This window comes from Neopsephotus bourkii, unplaced genomic scaffold, assembly GCF_033783945.1.
Source record: "Neopsephotus bourkii isolate Nb327-2 ecotype Australia unplaced genomic scaffold, CSIRO-AGI_Nbou_v1 NB_1589, whole genome shotgun sequence".
Lineage (NCBI taxonomy): Eukaryota > Metazoa > Chordata > Aves > Psittaciformes > Psittacidae > Neopsephotus > Neopsephotus bourkii.
In genome coordinates, this window is record NW_026902065.1 from 1,600,418 (window position 1) to 1,620,159 (window position 19,742).

Sequence of the window (19,742 nt, forward strand, 5' to 3'; positions counted from 1 at the left end):
GTAAAAATATTATCAACTTTTAGTGATGATGGAATTGATAAGCCCTAATAAGCATGTTCCTAAGGGACACTTGCCAAATTAAAGAGGTTCAGGTCCAGTGATTACCCCTCCATGCACTGGGGATCTTGTGTACCTAAAGTATTTGACAAAGATGTGGTACCCTGGTACTCTGTTTTATTTCACTATTCAATGGCTAAAACCTGGAGTTGGTAGTGGGGGCAGAACATTTAGCTCTTCCTCATCTTCATGGTATATTGTAAGGAAAGTATCTGTGCATTTTCAGAGGTATCCTGCATGTTGAAACACTTCTAACCAAGACCCAAGAACAACAGGAGCTCTCAAAGATCTTTTTAAAAACAGCAATTTAGGGGGCTGGGTTATACCTTTCAACTTCCTTTCGCTCTGATATAATGCGCGTATCTTGTCCTTTGAATTACTTCTTTCCTTGAGAAAGGACATGTTCCCAGTGTTGCTTTAGCTTCTACTTTAATGTTAGGCCACAATTTTTGATACCGCTTTTTAGCTGAGCACTTTCATCTCTCAGAACTGGCAGACCCTCTCTTGCAGGTCTGCCTACTACGATGTATTTTGAATTCTGGGGAAATTCTGCAGGATAACAATACATTTGAGAGACTGGCATTTTAATCAGCTGACTGAGCCAGACTGTTTTGCCTGGCATTACTTAAGGCAGTCTAAAGGACTGGTTCAGCCTTTCTACCCTTACCCATGAAAAATATATTACACCATTCTGTGCTCCAAGAGCCTTGAGGAGCTTTCCTAGTCTGTTGAAATGAAAGCAAAGTTTAACAAGTTAAAAGTAAATAATGCAACATGCATCACCTTAATCACACAGCTTCAGAGGTGGCAGAAGAAGATGAGGAAGACTGACCTCTACTGCATGGCTCTTCCATGCATAAGGAATCCTATCGGGGGAACCACCTCAGCCTTTGGGATCTTGAATTCTACAGAGTACAAAATACTCCAGAGATGTCCTTTCTATTATCATTGCCCACTAAAACCCTACAAACACTGTATGTTCTTGCATTCCTTCTCCAGGTGGACAGCTCTAAGCGTACACGTCATCCCCTAGATTTCAAAGCAACAAAATTAGCTAACAGGCACAGTGGAGCCACCTGCTTCTCTGAGCACAAAAATAAAACAATAAATGCATCTTGAAACAGGTATCTTCTCAGCCTGTCTGCTGGCAGATATGCCTTCTTATAGTCACAGCTATGACTTCTGCTTCATTTATAAGGTCTGCCCGGGAGTTTAATGATGCACTCTCCAGCATTTGTATAATGTCTCAATTTTCTTCTTTGTCTGATGCATTTCCAAGTAGGGATTTACATGTATTTAAAAAACAGTATTATAGTGCTTTTCCTCCCAAATAAGCCATTAACTTGTGCTATCAATCAGACTTTAGGGAAAGGGGGAATAACATTACAGTTAAAGCAAGTGTCATAAAATACCCATACTTGCAACTTATGTCTACATTCACGTGTCTACAGCACAAATGACCTGGTGGATGTTTTTTTTCTGTGGCATTTGCTTCAATCCATGCAGCTGATCAACATGACTTGTAATACTGTCATCAGTGTTGCTAGCTTCCCTTTGGAAGGCAGGGTGAGCAGACATCCTGAATTGTGTCTTATTGACAGAAAAGGTTCCAAGGACATGAGGGCCAAATATTAAGCCCAAGATAGCAATGCTTGTTTTGGAGAAACAGAGGTGGGGAATGCATGTAAAGGAGAAAGAAGCCAGTAAGCATTCCCAGCTGAAAACTTTGATGAATTTTGAACATTGTTGTGCAAAGGACAAAGCAAGGTGATACGGTTTCTATTTGGAAAGAAGGCTTTAATACCATGTGTTTAATGCAGCACCCCCTTTCATAACAGAACTGCCTGAATGTTCTTTCTCAGGTGAACATATTTTTGCCTTCAAGTTTCCATCTTTTTGCATCATCGCAACTCCTTCAGAATACTATTTTCCTCAAAAGACAACAGCTCTGAGAGACCAGTGTGGAATCAGAGTTGAGGGACTGTCATGAAAAACATGTGGATGTGAGAAAGGGTAGGCATTATTTTGCCACTGGCTGGAGAACACATGTGCAAAACAATTCTTGAGCTTGTCAGAATAACCATGCATGAATATCCACGAATACACATAGGAAAAACATTGCTGTGCTTAGAGTTCCCAATCCCTGTAGGAAAGCTTCAAAAAATGTTGCATTTTCAAGTAATGTTGATGTTATTTGCTATTCTGTAAACCACTTCTTTATAGAGGTCCTGTGCATGTAGGAAGGAGATGAAGGTACAAACTTGTCTATGGTGCTTGTCTTTTAAACAGGTCTTGGAATTCACAGTGTCACTCAATGGCAGTCAAGAATGCACTCTGACTTCCATGGGGACACAAGTGCAGATGTCATCCTGCTCAGAAGAACAATTTCTAGGAGGACTGACACCAAACGTTCTGCCAGAATTCTTTTTCTTTTGGAAATGCTGAGTGATCAAGAGCTAAAAGTTTCAGGAAGTGGTTAAATTTAGAGGAAATTTCTTTTTTTTCAAAAATGTTTGAATTTTTCTCCTTGTCCTTTCCTGAGTGAAGATTAAAATTTTCCATTGGTATTATTTTTCTTTGCAATTAGTGACCTTTTACAAAAGTCAGGACTAGAGTCCAATGGTGTCATTTTCACTGGGACTTTGCTTTCTGTGAAGTAAAACCAATATCGTTTGTTTTCCATGAAAGTCTGAAGGTTAAGTCATTCACTTTCAGTGTGGGTATTGTTCTAAAATCACAGGATTTCCTGGGTTTGGTGCTAACAGAATGCTCCGAGTTGGAAAACATATTCAGTGCGCAAGGAATATTCCTAGTGAAAAGAGTCCAACAGAGAAATAAATGTTTATGAGTATGCAGGTCCAACACTGATGTCCTAATCTAAAATCTAGCATGTAAGTCCTGTGTAGATTCCGGGCCTCTCAACATCCCTCTCCATGGATATTATATGTAGCTAATTAAACCAGGCTATGGTTATGGTTTGCAGAGGTATCTACTGACATGCTGGGAAAAGCCATTGCAAATGAGATACAAGTTGATGTGGCAATTTTTAATTTTCACCAGAAATTAAAACACCATTTGAGGCTGAGTAGAGCCTCTGTTATTCTATCTGGTAAAAGTCTCCCTGAGCAGGAAGAGTGGATTTGATTCAAACTTCCATTAGGCACTGTGGGATCCTTTGCAGACTTTGCCTGCTATTCCCAACCCTGCCAAGGATCAAGCAAAACAGATGGTCAGCAGAGCTTTGCCTCCTGATAAATCTGTTATATCCTCTCTTTCCCTTTCCTAGAATCCATCCCACTTCACATTCTGCTCTAAAGCATGCATAACCGTAGCCTGTAATACCAAATGCACCAATATTCTGTGATCTTTTGGTTTTGTTTTTGTACCATTTTCCCACACAGTTATCCTTAAGGAGTGGTGATTGGAAAGAAGTGATTCCAGAGCTATCTGTTCTGACCACCCAGCCCACTGGTAAAATAAAAACACATCACAGGAATAAGGACATAGACTCGTGTGATGGTCATATAAGCACTTGCAGCCATTCTTGTTCCAGTATAACTCTCAGCTACAATGCAAAAACCTTTAGGATTCAAGGAGTCTTCTGCTTAAATGTTAGTAGGTGACCTTGTACAACAAGGGGTCCTCTGTGTGATATCAAAGTACAAGTTCATTGCATTTACCTCTTGGCCTCATTTGAAGAAGTCTTAATAGTGGTGGGTAGAGAGCAGAGAGGATAAGAAGCTTCACTGGGAAAAGAGGTGTGCTGTGGGTTTGCATAGCCTGCATACTGCTTGGTCTAGTCATTTTACAGCAGGAGAAGGCCCTAGTTTGGAAGTTGAAGTTAGAAAGTGAAGGACAAGCAACGGCACTTCAAGTCTGGCAAAAGCAACTTTTTTTATCTTTGCAAGAAGAGCCCAGGGAGAGGTGAAGAGAGCAAGACAAATCTGACGAGCAGAGAAACAGTGAGAGCAGGCAAGGAGAAGGAGAGATAGCATGCAGACAATTTGAGAAGGAGACAAAGTGCAGATAAGGACCTGTATCTATCTAATAGATATTCTTCCCCTAATTTTAATGGAAATTCTATCTCCCAGAGCCTGTCAATGGAAACCTAATCCACTTCCAAGGGATACGCAGCACTGCTCAAAGCAGAATCCAGATGACAACAAGGTCATTTTCATCTCATCAGCCCTAACTCACAGCCTGGCACCTTCCTCCCCACCTTCACTTCTCCTTCTCTGCACAAGCTCAGGAGTACAGGACAATTTGAATGACAGGTAACATTTCTACAACACACAGCAGGTTCCAGGGATGGCACTTCTGTTGCTGAAGAGAGTTTAACTTTGCTTTTCTGAATAGCAACTGCTCTGTTGTTTGTTTTGGGTTCTACAGGTGACCAAGGGGTTGCACTGAATGAACGGTGTCTGATAATGCAAACTTTAGAGAGCTGGCAGGTGAAATATATTTACCTGCTTTCTTACAAGCCTGCCAATGGAAAGCAGACGGTATATTACAGCCTGGTCTCAATTCAGTGCTAACCCCACTTTGAGGGTGGACTAGAGGACCTTCTGAAGCCCCTTCAAACTGAATAACAAATACTATGACCTCCTTGGACATATAAGCTATATATGCATATATGCATATGGATACATATATATATGAAGTTCTTTGCCTATAAGTATAGACCACACAAGCATATGAACATACAATTTCTCTATCCCTCAGACTTCTTGCCAGCGGTCATGATCTTGCAGTGAGGCCACTGTCTGTCCTGCCATGCTATCCCCACTCCTGGCTCCCCTTCTCTTCAAGACCTGCTCATGTTTGACATGGACTACATTGAAAGTGCAGAGATGACCTTATGTCAAAGACACACACAAATACTCAAAGCTTGTGTGGTCAGAATGAAGCACATTTGGTAGAGCAGTTCTCAGTGAACAGCACATTGTACTGCAGCTCTGCAACCACATAGTCCTGCTGCAACCCAGTCAGGGGCTCGGACTATCAAACTCTGATATCAGACTATCAGACTCTGTCTCCCCCTAGAAATCTTTGAACTCCTTACTTTTCCAGTGCATGCATACAACCATATATTAGTCATGTCTGGCCATAGATCATCAGTGCATAACCTTATTACATCAGCTGCTTCCTTTGTTAATAACCTCTAGGATCAAGTTCAGTCTGACAGATGCCGAAGGACTAGCCAGAGTGATGAAAGAGCATTGGATCTTGGCAACCAGAGTGTGGGGGAAGAAGAACAGGATATTACCCATGTTATTTAGATTATTAATAAGAAACCACAGATCTGTAACCATTATATTAATGGATATATCCATCTGTCTTGTTTAGGGAATCTGCTGCTGAGAGAGTTCTTGCCAACAGCCCAATGCAGTGAGATGTAAATGCTTCGTGGCTTTCCAAGTTACCTCTTAAAAGCTGACCTGGGTTGTCTTCAAGAAGGCACCAAGTTCGTACTGTAGTCTGAAGTGTTGACCTACCCACTAAAGCATGACAGCCCCAGTATTGTGTGACAAATAGGTATTTTAGAAGTGTTCCTACATTTTTGTATACAGTCTGGTAGGAGGCCTAATAGGTCCTAAGTGTCTGAAAAATGCCTACATGACAGGAGTCCAGAGGATTATCTCACCCCTCGAAGTGCTGCCCATGTTAGGACCAGCTTGAGTATGGCAGAGCAGCATGTTATGGCTGAATGAAGAGAGCAAGAGTGCTCCTAAGGGCAGCTGTGCCGCTGCCTGTTCTCCTTGCTAAACAGTTGAAACTGCAGCTTCCTGGGAAACTTGCAGGTGTCAAGGGGAGCACTGAAAATTGCTGAAGCAGGGATTGAAAGGCTGGTAGCAGTGGATACTTGGCTTACCTCTGCCAAAACCCTACCGGTTTACTGAGTAAGAGCAGAATAGGAATAATGGAGACCAATCCTTTGCAACTTGATAATCACAGAATACTCTAGCTGGGTTTTTGCACCACTCTCAATCTCTCTGATAAGCATGCAGAGAGCTGATAGCCTGTGGTGCCTTATAATCTGTAGTATCCAGAGCACAGTTCTCTCTAAAGAAGTACTTCACTCTGTGAAGAGTGTGGCATCAACCTGACCTAGTCACTCAGAACAGTGATTGCAGTAATTTACACTTATGACTGTGTCAATGCAAAAAGAATGAAATTGAAAGTACCAGTACTTCTATCTTTTTTACTATTCCTCTCCTCTGTGGTTATTGTCATGCTCATACAGTTAGCATAGAGGTCAGAGAGATCATTTTCATACCTCATTTTTCATATAGCTTTTGCAGTGTACTGAAACTCAGGACATCATATGATATTCTCCATAGAAAATATTGCTATTGGCCATAAAGCAGAAATTCCTTCTTTGCTCCCATAGAAACTGTCCACCCAGTAATAATAAAAGATAAAATTATTTCAGTGCCTTCCTTGCTTGCCCCTGTGCTATCCATTTCTGAGTCTTTTTCTAGGTCTGCCATGCAGTGTGTCTCTGGAGAATTCACCTGTCAAGCAGGATCATTGATGACTTTCAGGACTGGGCTCACTCCTAGCATCCTTCCTCAGTATGATCCTAGTGCCCTGCCGAGGAAGACACATTGGGCACATAAAGGAGTCATGGGAGCCAGCCTCTTCTGGTCTTTGGATAGCCCCAGTTCCTCTGAGCTCCTGGAGAGCAAATACACAACTTTGTGGTTTTTTTCCTTTAATATTCCTTGTAGACTGTCTACATGTTTGGTTGGGTAGATGTACATACAGCACTGCTAACCTCCCTGAGGTGGGATGGTAGAGCTCACGATTTTAATTCCCTGATGAATTATATTGCCAAGAACATTCTCTCCAGAGAGTACCATTGATGTTAGTGCCCTCCTATTGCTAGCTAGCTGTATACCCAAAAGACTTCTCTTGTTTTTCAGAGCTGGGATAGAGCCTCTGCCCACAACAAGCACTAAAGACCCCAAAGATTTAGCACCCAGTTTGAAAGTGGAAAGAAACTTCACAGAAGCAGGAGAAACAGCAAACAAGTGTGTAAGAACATTAGCACAAGCACAGGAACTTACAGAAATGTCAGTGCTGTGTCATACTGTTGAAAACATTATCACTTACGAATTTGGTGACTTCACACTCCAAAAGGTGCAGACTGGATATGGCCCATGTATCCCCATGGAGGGTGGAGCTGACCCCAGCAACAAATATACTTCCTGAGTGCAAATGCCCTGGTGCTGCTCTCACATCAACTGCATCCAGCACAGCAGCATGTGGGAAGCTTGGTCTTCTGCCCCAGCTTGTCTGCATCTTTTTCTCTGCATATTCCTACTGTGTCGAAGGAAGATTCAGGGGCATATACCCTTCTGCATGGGGAGACATCATTACTTCTCCAAACTGATTTTAGGTCACACCACTACAGTGCTGGAAAAAGTGGTATACACAGCCAAAAATCTGCCTGCCAGTCTCATTTGAAAGACAGGATAGCAGACTGGATGTCTCAACTGTCTGCTCAGCTCAAGAAAGTCACATATTCCTCTGAGAGTCACAAGCTTAGCTAATAAGAACAGAAACGCAACTGTGATTAATAGAAATCACAGCTTAGAAAAAGATCCAAAGAGTGAGCCATGCTGGTAGCTTATAACTTAGAAGACTCATGAACAATCAACAATGCAAGCATAGCAAAATTAAGTATATTTACAGCTGCAAGAGGCAGTATCACCACAAAGCTGGTCCTACCTGAATTCACTCTTACTTCTAGTGATAGCGTTGGAGTGTTCCATGTGAAAAGTGTGAATTAATCCAACCCAAACTTGCCTAGGTCTCATACCCTATACCTTTAGTTATGTTGCATAAATATACATGAAAGGTGGCATTTAAAATACTATGTTCTGTTGTTATTGCAACTGATATTCCAAAAAGTTATTATAAAAAATAAGCAATGGAAAGCTATATAAGAATATATGCGTCATGTTGTTATAGCAACCTTTTAATTCTAAAGAGTCTGGAATTGCATGTCTGGTAAACATTGCTGGGACTCCGGACTCAGGTGTGGCTGGGGCCTCTCCTTTTCAGCCATATGCCAGAGAAAATCGTGTTCTATTATATATTGTGTATTGCTCAGAGTTTAACTCCTGTGATTATAGAGTATATTTTACTTAAGACAAGGAGCAAACATAAAGCAAAAAATGATGGGTTTATCTCAGTCTTGTCAATTTACAAGTTTGCTGTTCTTTAACATTTCTACTACTTTAAAACTGCTTTTCTTCCTGAAATGCTAATTTAGAAACACACTCGTGTGCAGAAGCCACAAGATTTGTCTTAAAATCATGAGATTCCCCTGGGAAAAAATATGTATAGATATATATATATTCCTCAATCTTGTTTTAACTCAAGTACCAATCAGTCTGTGTCACCTTTTCCCTCATTACTTTTTCCATCTCTCCTGGTTCTTTCTTTTTACCCCCATTCTCCTGAGGTTGTGCTCAACCTGAGATAACAAGCAGTTTTGCACCTGGCAGGGATGAAGCTAAAGTTACAGGAATTTTGAGCTCTGAAGGGCTCATACATTTATTAGCAAATCTGGCCTTTTTTCCAATTTCACTCATCAAATGCAAGAAAACAGAGTGGGGAAAATGCAGTGCTGAGGACAGATATTGTGTGAAAATGGAACCAAGCCAGTAACTGAACTTAAAGATATAACGAGGCTTCAGCCACTGTGTATAAGAACACCTGGAAACACCCCATTAACAATAAAGTGATAAAAAAGAGAATCCTTGCAGGGTGCTCCTCAGTCACAAGCCACAGGATCATTACATTTTTTGCTTACTGCACCAAGAATATCTTCATCATCCTGTAAAGCTGCTGTGAGAGGAAAATTAGGGCCCAATGCCTTCTGTTGCTTTACCTGTATGCTGGTCACAGATGTACTGGGAGAGTGGGGAGCATGGGTGGTTGTTGCTTCCCATTCTATCTGCCCAGTGCACCAGTGGTGCTCTCAGGATGCATGACCCATTTGCAGCTAAGCAGTATCCTCTTATTTTTTGCTTTTAGCTGGAAAACATAAATTTCTGCATCCTATTGACATAGCGGAAAACTGCTTATTCTTCCTATGCAGGTAGATTCTTGCTTCAAAGCTGCAGCTGTTCTTCTTACTGTTGGTGGTAGGGCTGGATTTTTACCCTCCCGAGGGATATGGAAGCTAGTGAGGATGCATTTCAGACCTAATGCTTCCAGGCCAAAGGGTCACTTTGAAGCAAAGGTTCAGCAGGAATACAGCATGCACCAGTTGTGTGTAGCAAGTACAGCACTTAATCTTCCTTCTTCAGAAAAATATGGAGGTCAATTCTGATTCAGGAAGTCAGAAGAGAAACATGGATATTTCCAAATCCAACCCGCATGGGTGAACTGGGACATTCAGCATAGAGGGAGTAGAACGACAATTTATCTACAGGGATAGCCAATGGCCTGGTCTGTAGTGAGGGCATGTAGTGGAGTGCAGAAGCAGGGAAGGATGGTTTGGACTCCTGCAGGCTATGAACTGTGACAATGCAAGGACTTAACATTGACGGCAGGAGTAACCTCAAAGTTTTGCTGTGCAAACTATGTCGAGGCTTCTTAACAGGGCTTTCTTGCTGCTCATCTTAGAAACTTGCTCACAGATGGTGCAACCCTCTCTTGAGGTTCTCATCTCATATTAATGGTAAGAAAATTGAGAGAATTGAGAAAGACATCCTGTTTCTGGAAGGTTTATAACAGGAAGATGTGATCTTTAATTACCAAAGGCATCACTGGCAAACGATCGATCATACCTTTGCTAGGCTCAGCAACATTTCAGTTTTGAGGCACCTTTGGCTGTGCTGTGGGTTTCAGAGGGCTCATGAAGCTCCTGAAGGCCTGCACAATACCCATGGAACACACATGCTGTGCTCATCCAGTGCAGGGGCACAAAAAGCATCACTAGGGTTGTTCGCTAATGCCCAGACGGTATCCTGGGTGCTGATCTCAGCAAGGATTAGGCAAAAGCTGATCCAACTTCAGGAAGTGCCACAAAAAGAAAATCTCAAAAGTGTCTGAAATTTTTAATGCACTGTTTTCTCTTCTTGTGTCCTGGCTTTTTCTATTAGCATGGACATTTTTGTGGAAAAGTCTATTTCCCATCAAATTACATGATTTAGTGGTGGTCTTGGCAGTCCTTGGGTAATGGTTGGTGATGGCTGACTTGATAATTTTAAAGGCCTTTTCCAACCTATCTGATCCTATGATTCTGAATCTCGGAGGGAAACGGGGGCAGTTGCTTTTTCAGTTTTCATTTATTGCTTGTCAATAGTGAAAGACAGCACTTGTTTAGATATGGTAGGTGGTTAGTTTTTTCAGTTAAGACCCCAAACAATGATCTTCAGTCTGAGTTTGTTAATTTTCTACCAGAAAATATATGGATAAAAAAAGCAGTTTTCCAATCAGCCCTCATTCTTGCTCCTGCATATTGATGGCTGTGATTCATTGACTTTCATACACACTTCTCTTTACATTCAAGACAACAGTGATTTTCCATTTTCGCAGTTTTTCCCTTCTCCTGCTCATCCTCTCCTCTCAGTTTTCTTGTGTCACCCAGCATCTCCTTCAGTGCCCTTACTCAGTGGTGGGACTTTGCCTTGTGACATTTTATTTATTTATTTTTTTTTTTCCTTTGCTTCAAGTTTCCAAAGCTGCCAAAGTCCACCTGCTTTCCAGCCATGGGTCCAGAAAGCTGTGATTCTCCCTGGGGAACTTCTGGCATACTTTCCACCCCCTTGCAATGGTATTAGATACCATTTTAGACATCTGAGAGGGATAGATGCCCACTTTTAGGCAACTTAGCTCTTCTCAAAATCAGCACAATTGTATCACTTCCCTTATGGAGGTACAGATATATCGCTTTCTAGATGCCCATCTTTTATGCAGATAGGAATAAACCTACTGCATTTCAGAGCATCATTATAGGCTTGTTCATTCTAGGGACTGCATTACTGTAGTAATTGAGTGGGAAGAATGACATTCACAAGCAAATATAACTAAATCATTACTGACACAGAATACAGGACTAATAGGTGGGTGGTAGAAATGATGGCTCTATTTTGATCACTTGGCATCCACCTGCACCAAGGAGAAAATGAGCACTTAAATGTACTCACAACACCGAGCCTATCTCCAAGATCAGGAGAGATTCCACTGAAGAAGAGAGGGATCCCTCTTTCCTTTTCATTCCTTTGCTGAGACTGAGAGCACCCTTGCCTGGAAATGTGAAGCTGGCTTAGAGTTTCACTGTTTACATTTCTGTTTGTTTACTGAGATCTTGAGCAGCCTACTCTCAGAGTCAGTGAATATATTAATTTCAACAAGATACCTCTTCTCTCTAATCAGAACTGAAAGACTGGCTTCAGAAAACAAATGGGATATTATTTTGTCATAATGGTGTTTCATATTTATATCACTAGGTCTGAGAGGAATTGCAACAATAAAAAATTAAGGGAAGGAGAAAAAAAGAATATGTCCTAAATAGTTGATGATCCTCAGCAAGCAATCTGTCCAAAAAAAGGAAAGATTTCTTCGCCCATCTGACAACTGATCTATAATCTTGTTCTACTTGGTTAGTGTTCCCATCCCCTCCCAGCTCTCGAAGAGCTTCTAGGAAACTTCATGGAAAGAGAATTCTCATTCTCACTGCACCCCCACCCCAGCCATTTTCAAGACAGAATTTAGCTGAGCACTCCTTGCACAGGCTGTTAATGCCTTCTAGGAACAACTCCAGTATTTTCAAAAGGGGCCCAGATCACAGGCTACATATATCATCAGGTAAAGTCCACGGTTAGGAGGGGAGTACAAGGGACATTGAGAAACCCACTCTGTCTTCCCACCACTATTTAGAACAGTCTTCACATTGGTGTAACATTTGCAGCTTCTGTTGTGCATTCGTCTGCTGGGCCAATTCCAATTCTAATCCACTCCTGATACCAGCCATTTTTAATTTGAAGATTCTTTAAAGGTGTCTTGATTCTTCTGAACTTTTTCATTGCTCCCTGAAGAAGCCTTAAGGGTTTGGGATCCAGTGCAAAGTTACTGCAACCATGAAATAAATATCCTTTCCATGCGGTGATGACACTTCCTTGGAACAATGAAGTGGCGTCAGGTTTACTGAGTGTGGATGAACCAGAACAAATCAGGGGAACATAGTACTGTGCAAGCGTGGTATCTTCAGGGAGCTGGAGGGCTGGGTTTTGTTCATGCTAAAAGAAAAATATTATTTTGAAGAAAACTGAATATCATTAATTTCATTTTAGTTTTGCACTGGTTGGATGGTCCTCCAGATATACCTAAGAAGATAATTTTCATCCTACCTATGTCTGTGTCATCTTAATTTAATTCCTCACCTGGAGCAGTGAATAAGTTCTTATTACCAAGTTGATTTTTCCCTCTCTCATTCAGTACCCAAATGAATTTCTGAGAGTGATCTGCAGGAACTGTGATGCTTGTGTTCGCATACACCTGCCCTGCTCCAGCGAAGTTCCTACTAAAAAGCAGTGGATGGCCTATTTGGCTCAAGTTCCTCCTATTGGGCTGTTTCAACCACTACTGTAAAAGAAGTAGTGGTAGGGTTGCCTGGTGTTAGCGACAAGGATGTGTGACTAACCCTACAAGTCCTGCTGAAAGGGGAAGTGCCAGCAAGCATATCCATTAGACTAACCTAGAGAGGGAGTGCTGTGGCATTCCAACTGGAACAGCAGCATCACAGAAGTTTATATAAACATTCTGGGATTAGGGCAAGGCTTTCCAGAATGGAACAAGAGATTTAATCAAAATTGACATTTTTCAGTATAACTGAATGACAGTGGAGGAAATAGCTGCTGCCAGCAATGGAGTTGAACCCAAACCAAAGGTGTGCTTGTGGTGGATTTTAACAGCTGACTTTTCAAGCTCCTAAACTTTCTTTCTCTAGAAGACTGAGGGGTATGTCAGGATGAAGGATCACCTTCTGCGTGTCCTGTTGCTCCTATTCTTTCCATCCATAACAGGGCAATACTGGAGGTAAGATCCTCTGCCAGAGAAATCTTTGCTCAGTCTGTTCCAACCCAGCAGTTTTTTTAATTATCAAATTTGCCAGCTGTCCAAGAGAGGATTCATTACAGTGGACTTCTTAGAAAATATCACTTAACTGTGATGAAAAGAAGGGCCTGGACTAAAGCTTCAGGACATCTGAAGGTGTACAACTGAGCAATAAGGAAAAACCCAGTCATAAAGCTTTTCATGACTTTTCCTCTAGCATCACCTCAGTGGGCACAGCTCTGCAGCTGCAACTTGTGCTCAAAAGCTGCCTTGCTCCAACACAGAGGTTCTTAGACATGTCTCACAGAGCACATGGGACTGGTTGCCAACAGCAGCTGCCTGCTCACATGGCTCTGGCTTCTTCTCTTCGTTTCCAGCAGCTACAGATGAGTTAGAAATAGTTACAAATACATTTAAGTGATCTCATAATAGTACTTTCCCATACAGGCAATTACTATCATCGGCACAGGGATGTAATGTATCAGTGAATAGAAAAGACACTAGCTGTACGCTTGCAGATTGTAGCGCTGATGGTCCTCAAAAGCTGTATATTAAAAAATATCTCAGTATTAATGAAAGAATCCCTGCTATAAGGATATCATAATTAGCTGGCAATGCTTAATCTTTTCAGGTCACTGACTCCTATCAGTGCAAATACCCTTTGGGTTTCTGGATGTCAGACAGACCTAATAAAAGCTCTAGGCTTATTAATTCTCATGTTAATAATGTTTTTAACTTACTGTATTCTCTTCCTAACCAATATTTGGCTTCCAAAGCAGCAAATAGAATGGAGCCCTTTAAGGTGGGCTCTGTCAGAGAGGTGGCAGTAAAAAAAAAAGATGGCAGTAATTGCATGATTTGTAGATCAGCTTCACTTAGTTAAAAAGAGAACAAAAGAGAAAATATTTGTCTTTCTGTCTATGTCACAAACTCAAGAAAAAGATCTTAGAGGCAACCTGCTTGCTTTTTTTGTCACACTTGGCAGCTGACACTGTACACATTCCACTCCTAGCTGTACACATCCAGGAGACTTCATGTAAATTATTGCCATCAAAGTCTTATCTTGCCTTACAGGCAACATATCCTTATTTGGGCTAACACTGAACTACATCTGTCACACATGGAGAACCGTCCAAGGAATATGTTTTTCAAAGGCACAAACATTTCCTCAAATATTCTTCACCCTGAGATTTCTTTGCCCTGTACGCAGATTCCCTTGGAAAGTCTAGGACAACATTGCAGCCTACATCAGCTGCCAGTAGCTCCAATGAATCTGTGTGTAGGGCAAGAACTGCTGTGATGTAGGGATATAGCAGCCTCTCCAACCTCTTCATCTGTTTGTTCTCCATGGTGAGGAGGCAAGCTGAAGGAATGAGGCAGCTAACTCTACAGCATTGAGGACTGGATCCACAACACTGAATGCTTGCCAGCAAGTACAGGGGGAAGATGGGTTAGCTGGAGGTAAAAGGGTAATGACTTTGAATATAATTTAATATTTTACTTTTGCTGTTGGGAATAGAACTGTCAACAAATGCTTAACACAATTGATTTCAAGACAGAGAAAGAGCAGTGATGTTTCTTTTCAGTCACTTTTCAGCATACATGGACTACAGAATAACTGTATTTCATCACTGAAAGAAAAACAAAACCATAAGATGATTTATTCTTTATTGCTATTGGTCTTTCTGCTAACCTTTACAAATAGAGGTAAAACCTTTACTTCATTGCAATGAGATCTTCAGTGCTGCACTGAATAAAGTTTCTCAGTCATCCAATGGTGATACAAACTGCTGAACCCTTCCCAAGACCATACCTCAGTTCCAAACCCAGTTGTGTGGATAGAAAAAAGAAGAGGTTACAGCTTTTCTTCAAAAAACAAAAAGCAAAAGTACATATGTTAAAAGATGTCAAGGACATTCTTTTTCATCTCAGACCAGGCATGAGCTGTTCAGCAGAGTTTGAAAACCAGTCTCCAAGGATGTCAGAGTTTTGTCAACTCATGCAGCTCTCTAGCCTGAGACTGCTGGAATAGATAGAGGAACCCTAGATGTTGATTATAACACAGACTTGCCAAAGGATGAGTATTTAGCATGGAGCAGCATCCTTAGCACAGTCCAGATGGCTCTTTGAAGAGCTTTTATTAGGCTTTGTTCCACTGCAACAACAGCTCTCAATGGCATTTTTGTTTTGTTTTGTTATCAGGCTCTGGAGAGCAGGAAGCACATGATTCTGCTGTGTTCCTCATATATATATTTCAGCTACCACCCCATCACCCTCTTGTTTGCAGTGCAATGTGCTAAACACGCTATTAACAGATGGCTATTACAGGATCAGAGAGAAATAACTCTGGAGTTCAGCAGCTCTAAGGGGTAGCAAATGGTCCCAGCAGGAAAATATCAATGGAGCTTTATTTCCCTGGTGTGGCCAGGCTCTTTTCAGCCTACAAGTGAACTGCAGCCTCAGCAAATGCTATCTGGTCATAGCAGAGTCCTCTCAGGTTTCACTAAGAATCTGTGTTTGCATCATCATAGCTACAAGAAGCTTTAACTGGTTATTCTGGCAGTTCTGAACACACAGATGTGCAAACAAGCTGGGCAGTGCTTTGATGTGCATTTCCTGGGACCTTTATGCTCTGCTTTACTGGAGTTTCTTGGCGAATCTAGAAATGGGCCCATGTCTGTACCTACAGATGGATAGAGCAATAAATTTTTATGTTTATTGTTATCCAAAGTAGCATTTTTGTCAGCAAAAATTTACAAATATTACTAATGTTGGTATGAACCTCCTGCAAGAACACAGGCAACATTTGCTTGATTTGTGCACTGGACTTAACCAGTGATCTATCCTTTTCTATTCTTTGATTCTGTTGCCCATTCAGTAGGTATTTCTGAATTCACATGAAGGCAAACTCCCCTCCCCCCCCGCCTTTGCTGTGCACAGCACTGCAAGATGGAGGAAAAGAAAGATGATGACCCAGACAGAATTATTCAGTGCCAGATCTGAACTTTGGGACACAATTTGGGCAACATTAATCTTAACTGTAAAACTCTTTCCCAAGTACTTACTGAAGAGAGTTGTCAGAGCAGTTTACGATGTGTTGCTTTACCACTTGCCTGCACATCTGTCATTCCCTAATGTGTTTTCCTGATGTTGTTTTCTCACTGCACAATTTTATAAAGAGGAACATTTGGAAGAACATGAGACATAAACTTCCAAGCAAAAGAGGGGAACCAGTCTGGGAGATGGCACAAAGGAGAGGACATATATTATTAAGACCATTTCTTCGTTAAGCTGGGTAAAAGGTAAAAACATATTCAGAAATAAACGTAGCCTGCCAGTTTAAACAACAAACAAAAGTATTTCATGCACAAATGAAAATTCTTCTGTGATTTTTTGACATCTTTCTCTTTTTTTTTCTCTGACTTCTAATGTTGAAGTCAGGAACTTTCAAAATCACTACATAGAAGTATAAGAAAAAAAGGTCTTGCAGTTATTTTTATAGTGTTTCTCACTCAGTAGTGAGAGTAGTAATGAGTGACTCTTGTATTTCCAATGAAAATTATTATATTTCCAATGAAAAATACATTGCTACTGAGAATATCCGTTTTGTGAGTGAAAAAAAAATAGCTTAAGATGTTCCCCCAAATACAATTGGAGCAATTATATTCCGCCTGAATATATTTTTTCCCCAAATTATAATGAGATACAACCCTACATTATCAAACTTGCAACACTGAATATCCTGCAGCAGCATAAGTTGTCTGTGGAGAGTTTCTTCATTTATGGAGAAAGATCTAGAATGGACAAATCTAGACAGAATACCTGAAGGATGTCTGTGAAACAAGAATTTCAATTCAAAAGAAAAATGCCGAGCTTCATGAGAAAAAGAACAAACTTGAAAAGACCAGTAATGACTGTCATGTCTTCTTTGACACCATGATGTATTACAGGAACAAAAGGGCAACTTCTACAAATTAAAACTGAAAGTTATGTGATGTCAACAACATCTCAAACAGCTTTTGAAATGTGGGGCTGAATAAACACTAGATTTATTTATGCTAAAACTTCAGCCCTAGCATGCTTCAGAAATGCGGTGCAGCAGATTAATTTGCCCAATATATTCAATCAGAGATACTCTCAAGCAAAGTAATTATACAGGTACTTGTAGTAATAGCTACATAAGCTGACTATCCTGTCCTTTTCCTTCAAAAACCTGTTCCTTGTGACTACTACAAAAAGAAGAATGAAACCGTCTGTAGCTGCTAACAACATAATTAATATACGTGAAATCAGTTTTCTTCCTGGAAAATGAAACATGGACAACACCTTCACCTTACAGATATCATTAACAAGGTTTTAACCTCCCTCCACTTACCACAAAATGGGGAAGTTACTTTCCTCTTCACAGACCTTCTTAAATAGGCTCCATCTGGTTCTTCTTTCTGCTAGAAAATCGAATTAGTGGGCAGAGCCATGATGGTGTTTGAATGCAATAGGAGACATACAAATAGGATAAAAACTGAAATTTAAAAGCTTATTAAAAAAAAAAAAAGATCAACATGTAATTTCAACTTGCATTTCTTTGATTTAGCTAAGAATTACTTGCTAGTTAACCTGGAACAGCTCCTGCTCTAAAACCAGAACTTCTACCATTTCTTCTTAAGTACAGTCACCCTTTTGTTTTTAGATTTCACCCTGTCTCCCTGCTGAAAACCAAGATAATTCAGTCATAGTTTACAAATGGGTCAAGTGTGGGTTCTGTCTGTGTGGTTTAATGTGGAAAACAACCTGAATGTTCTTAAGTCCCCAGTGAAAACCTCAGGAGGTTTTGGGCTAGTGTTAAGCTGCTGGAACACTTGCACTTTCGAGCAGATTCAGTCTTCTGAGATACTGAATATACTGAAAGAAAAAAAAATGATGGGGCTCGCACACCAAGGAAAGCAGTGGATATATTCTTTATGTCAAAGCTCTATGAGCTTTCATGAGACCCTGCCTCATGGTCCTACATTGACTCTGAGAATACCCTAGGCAGCACTGTACTTTGCTCTTTCCTATTAGCCTCAATTTTTCAGCTTCCAAAGCCATATGCAAAATCTCAGAGCAATTGATCTTTGGGTATCATTGGACTACACTAACAAGGGTTACATCCAAATGAGACATCATCTATTCACTTCTATGACGGCACTGTACGGTGTGTCAGAATATCAACAGTTCTGAAAAGCCCTCATGATCCCCAGGCAGCAGACGAAAATGCAAATCTTTGAGAAGAGCCTGTAAACACAGAAGACTGTAGGATGACACAGATCCCCATGCAGATTCACAGCACTAGCAGACCTCTGTGTGCTATAATATACGAATGTAAGGCATATACTTGCTGAAAAGACTCAGTGGTCATAAACTAGACGTGGAAAATGAGAGGCATAATGCACAGCTAGAACACAAAGGAGACAAGCCATATAAATCATAAGGAAAAAGAGGAAGAGTTAATTTCTCTTTTTTTTTTTCTTTTTCCCACCAGTCTACAAAATGTGAAAACACATGAAAATTATACTTCCTTAGACTAGCAGAGAATAAGAGAAGCAACTATCATCCAAAATTCACAAAGTGTGTTTGTTAAACCTAGGGAAAAACAGAAAGAAGGTAAAAAGGGCAATACTATGCAGCAACATATAATTACATTGGAAGGGTCAGAAGGATTAAGTCCCAGATCAGCTGGTTAGCTGCCTGTGTTTGAAGTACCACATATCCCACAGTTTTGATAGATTCCTTAGGAACCTGCACCTTTTAAGCTTTGACAAGAGTGTGTGCCCACATGTGAGAGCATCATGCCAGCACCATTTCATGTAACAGCAGTCAGAACAATGAAGCTGTAAATAGACGTGGTGGAATTTAGGGCATGCCTTCTGTCCTCATATCACTCTCTTTCACTGTGGCATTGACTAGTAGTGGTTCACAGAGTAGAGGGAATGCCATATTTTAGTCTGATTTTCAGTGGAAGAAGGTTAATGTGGTCATTTGGGCTACAGGTGTGTGCCACTTTGGAGCCATCAGTGGATTTTACTGCATTGGGGAGAGGGACAGAGACTTCAAAAATATCACCTCCAAGTTTCAGAAAATAAGTAGGCAGAAGAAGGAGTGGCATCCAAACAAAAACTTCTCTTTACAATGCCAGCTGCCTATAGCTCAGTTTGGGATCAAGTGGTGATGACATCATCACCAGCACTTCAGTGGGACAAGCAACCTAAGGAGAAAAGAAATACTGTAAGTTTACATGGAGATAAAAGAAATTCCATTTAAAAAGAACCCCAAACCACCCAATGAAAGCAAATTCTACTGAAAATTACCTTCCCTGGCTCCCTTCCTCCTGCAGGTGCACATTTATTCTGTAGACTTGTGCCTGTTTTGATAGTAACGTCCTAGATGATACTCAGCTGCATGTTGTCTTTTTTTGTTAATGCAAAGGATGTCACCTGCACGACTCATCCAGACAGAGATCATCTCTAAGTAGTCAGCAAGCTCAGCTCTCCTGCAACTCACCCACAAGGGTTGGCAGCAATGCCTTTCTTGAAGCCTCTTGAGAGGCTGCTCTCTGTAAACTCTGCAAAGCT

At 40.9% G+C, this 19,742-nt stretch overlaps 1 long non-coding RNA gene across 1 annotated transcript; it reads right to left on the reverse strand.

Moving 5' to 3' along the window:
• Positions 1 to 14,540: 14,540 nt before the first annotated feature.
• LOC133222226 (uncharacterized) lies at positions 14,541 to 18,881 on the reverse strand. The gene is made up of 3 exons (XR_009728230.1): positions 18,812 to 18,881; positions 17,510 to 17,579; positions 14,541 to 15,817 (listed from the first exon to the last, which is right to left on the reverse strand). It is a non-coding gene; the product is annotated as an uncharacterized LOC133222226 (long non-coding RNA).
• Positions 18,882 to 19,742: the final 861 nt, after the last annotated feature.